Here is a 4,387-nt window from a genome sequence, read left to right as displayed (position 1 = left end):
TAGATGCACTGGCAATGAAGAGATGTCCTACATGCAAAATAGGGAAGGCTGGGGAATAGGGTTTCTGTTCATTGGACTCCTTCCCTCTATCACTCTCTTGATACAAAATCATGGGTAAATCATAACTTCCAACACCCTCCATGAATTATAAACCTGACCATACCCTTATTTCCTCTGGATAGGATTTGCTCCACTGCCAGTTCCTGGCCACTAGGGGATGCTATGCAAAGCAAAGAGTAACCCTGCTTGGCTTTCAGTACTTTTTGATTTACCCTGGGCACGTCTACACATGCAATTAATTTGAAGCAATAAACTCTGGCACAGTTTGCACTGCAGTTTATTGCTCCCAGGTGCCATGTTTGAACATGCACCTGGGACTGCAGCACATTGAGCTGGGTCTGAGCAGCCCCAGCTGGAAGGGCACCCAGGGAGGGGGTCAGCCTGTCAGCCCAGGGCTGCTCCAACCCAGCTCAGTGTGCTGTGGAGGGGTTGGCTGAGGCATGAGGGTGCTCCACTGTGGGGCTAGCCATCAGGCAGCCCCCACACTGAAGCACCCTTGTGTCCCAGCCAGCCCTGTCAGCATCTATACATGTGTTGCTATGGAGTAAAAAACTCTGCCTCAGGATAGTACTTGTATTTATAGGTACTAACGTACTGTGGAGTTTATTAGTTTACTGTGGCCTAATAGGGCTGCACATGTAGAAGCAGCAACATTACTAAGGAGTAAATTAGTCAGTTCCAGAGTAAAGGTCTTGTCTAGATGCACCCTTTGGTTGCTCATTGCCAAGCTTTTAAGTTAACAAACAAACAAATAAATAACTGTATATAACTTAAGGTTGGGTAGAGTCCTCACAAAAGTTAGTGGTCACTCAGAGGGAAAAATGCACTGGATGGAGTTCTGCAATGTTTTTCATTCCCTTGCAGGCCAGCATTGGCATACTTGAACAGGTGGCATATGCTCTTGCATGCCTCAAAAGTGTCATCCCTTCAGGAAGTTGAAGGATGCTTGGAACGTGAGGAAAGCATGAGAATTAATAGGGGACAGTAGGATCTTGGAGGGAGTTGCACACAGAATGATTTTTTTTTCTCCTGGAGGAGCACAGAAAGGACTGATATGTTGAAAAATAAGAAGTAAATTTTAGGGGAAGAATTGATTTTTTGGCATGTGATACATATCTGTGGACAGAATATGAGAAGTGACTAATTAGCAAAAGAGGGGAACCCTAAGGACTGGAGGAAACCCAAAAGTGTTCTTAACCTGCAAGTAAAGATATACAGAAGATGCACAATATACAACCAGAACCCTCACCCCACCAAAATACACCACATCCATGAAATTCTCCTGAAGATGCCAAAGGGAGGAATGGACTGCTACTGTCCAAGTTCCCAAAGTTCCTTAGGAACGAGTTTTAAGGAAGACAACTGCAGACAGCGGAACACACTTGTTGGGAATCGGGGAAGAAATATTATTTTTATGGCTATATTACACACCTCCACAGATTCTGTGTTGCTTAACTGAACCCCATAAACCTTTTAGAGCACTGGGAATTATCCTAAAAAATCACCAAAAACTCCTTAGAGAACTGTGCATCTTGTAGAACTGTTCCAAGTATATATATGAGTTGTCACAAATTCTTCTCTGTAGAAATGTAGCAGAAAGTGGTATCAACTTAGACAGGCAAGGTTCTTTTGGGTAAAGGTGATATCTTTTATTAGACCTACTGAGTAATTGGAAAAAAGGTCTTTGCAAGCGTTGGGGCTCAATCACCCTTCTTGAGGCATAGGAAGCCTCAGTCCCTATGCCTGAAGAAGGGTGATTGCACCCAAAAGCTTGCAAAGAACTTTTTCCCCAACAACTCAGTTGGTCTAATAAAATACATACACCTACCCAAAGAACCTTGCCTGCCTATGTTCTTAGTCCAACACGACTACAACCAAAAACCTGGCATATTGACTTGGATGTTTTCCCCATGGTTGGAAAGTTCCTGGGACATTGTCTGGTGGGTGAATTAGAACCAGGCTGTCATGGAGAAGGAGTAAGGGAACCATTGGCTTTAAGACACAAAGCTCTTGTTTATTTGGGGTCAGACCAGGGGAGGAACCTGAGATAATGTCCTACATGGATTAACATCACACAGCGAACATGATGACCAGGCATCATTTACAGAGATAGATGTAGCTTTGGAGAAGGAATTAGAGCTGGATTTACAGCATGCTATATTTAGTATACATACAGCTAAATGGATTATAAAGCAATGGATTCTACGTAAAGGGCCAAGGTAATCAGTTCAGGAACACGTGCTACGTGCTGCTTATTGAGGCTATTTCAGCTTTATATTCACTACTGTGAGATCACAGCAAGGCGTGGCATGAGATCTGTAGAAGTACTAATGTCATTAAAGCTACAAAGCCTAAAGCCATCCTTGGCAACATTTCCTTATAAAATCAACATTATATATTAAGAGCTTCATTTAGCAGGACAAATGCAAGCCTGTGGCGGGAACAACAAACAATACTACGGTGACACTTACTTCCCTTTCTGCAGATGGCCACACTGTACCCTAAACCGTCTTACAAACATTATGGATCTGTTTCTTCTGCACCCACTTCAGGCTGCCTTAATTACTTGGAGGTGCATAATAGGAGAGTGATTATGTCTGATCTATTACATTCACTTGCTTGGCACTGAACATGTTTTAGCACAGGTAGAAACCAGGGTGCTTCAACACAAACATGCATGGTCAAACCGTAAGGCTTGAAACAGGTTTCCTGGCACAATTAAAAACCAATAAAATATAGTATATGCTTTTCATATGCTATTTTTAGTTTATTTTAAATTTACCTTTTATTAATGAAGCAATCCCATTTGTATCTTTTTTTTTTAATCCATAACATATTTTTGAGTGCTGACTATTTTCCTAAATTGTAGAACTAGTTTAGGAATTAGTTTTCATCCTCACTACATGGGGGAGTTAAATGCCCTGTGCATGGTGCCCACAAGGGTAAGGCCTTATTGGCTTTGCCATATTTTAAGTCAGGTAAGAACTGTGAAGCTATCTTTCTTTCAACCCCTTGTGGGAATGTTAGCAGCATGGGACACACCCATCAAGTATGGTTTGAATGTGGACAGGATCAGTTCCCTTTACTGGCAAAGGGTTCAGAACTGCATGGTGCAGTTTTGGGAGCAGTTTGCCATTAGGAGCCATGAACAGTTAGGTATGTCCTTAGGAGTATGTTCTTTAGAGTCAGTCACTGTTCTGACACTACAGAACAGTGCAGGCTTTACACTGTTGCAAATGTGGTTATAAATTTACTTCCACACTGGGTTTGGTGTTTTACTGGAAGCTTGTAAAACAATATGCAGATTTGTTACTATTCCATTTGTTACTAGTGTTCCATTTTAAATAACTGGCAAGGAGCTAAGAAGCCCAAGGACTAAGAACTGAAGTTGTCTTTTGTTATAAACTGAAAGAAAATAAATAACTTATAACTAAGTTTACTGAATAGTATTTTTATGTTACATATACACTATGGCTCAAATGGAAGAACCAGAACTTTTTGGGAAAGCTCCAAAAAATAGTCTTAGAGAGAATTTTGCTCTTTAATGTTTCATGTTTGCTGGCAGTTGAGTGTATTTTTATTACTGGGGTCATGTTGCTGGAAAACATTATTTCTTAGAGGTTTACAACATGATAAATTTCTCTCACCTGATGGTATAATCTTCTGCAAATGACATTGTGCTCAGGTTCTGTGGTGATGAATCTGATATCACACACCAATGACTGGTTCCTGATGATGGCAAAAGATGAAGAACTATGTGGAGAAAAGATCTTTTCTTGCAAGCAGGTTTAGCCTTCAAAAGAAATAATAGAAACTCCTTTGACCCTTTGCAAATGATCAGATTTGTTTTAATTATTTGTCCAGAAAGGATAAACAGTTTTTTAAAAGTAAGGCTTGTCAGAGTGTTTTGATTCTGGAGGGATTTAACTTCTTTCAGAGCAGAAATGAAGTTTGTCAAATATTTTGAAAGTAAAGAAAGATGAACTAGTTCTAAGAAAAGGAGGGACAAAAATCCCCCAAACTCTCCAAAATCACTAATGCTACATGTCCGAGCAAAAAAACTATCGCTTTTATTGCTTTGGGGATAGAAGGTATGTAGGAACGGATGCTAAGAATGAAACCCAATGCCTGAAACGTGATGGGGATTTAATTTCTTTTGATACACTCAAAACTGTGCCAATGCTTTTCATGAATATTTCATTGGCTTTCAAAGAACATATTGTCACTGCCATCATTTCACTTTTTCAGTTTTCTGGAAACACTTTTTCCTTCTCTCCTCCCTCCCTTACCCACCAGTGTAGCCCACAGAAATACCACACTGCAAAAA

Source organism: Gavialis gangeticus, unplaced genomic scaffold, assembly GCF_001723915.1.
Source record: "Gavialis gangeticus isolate Ggan-Ray unplaced genomic scaffold, GavGan_comp1, whole genome shotgun sequence".
Classification (NCBI taxonomy): domain Eukaryota; kingdom Metazoa; phylum Chordata; order Crocodylia; family Gavialidae; genus Gavialis; species Gavialis gangeticus.
Note: the sequence above shows the minus strand (reverse complement) of the source record.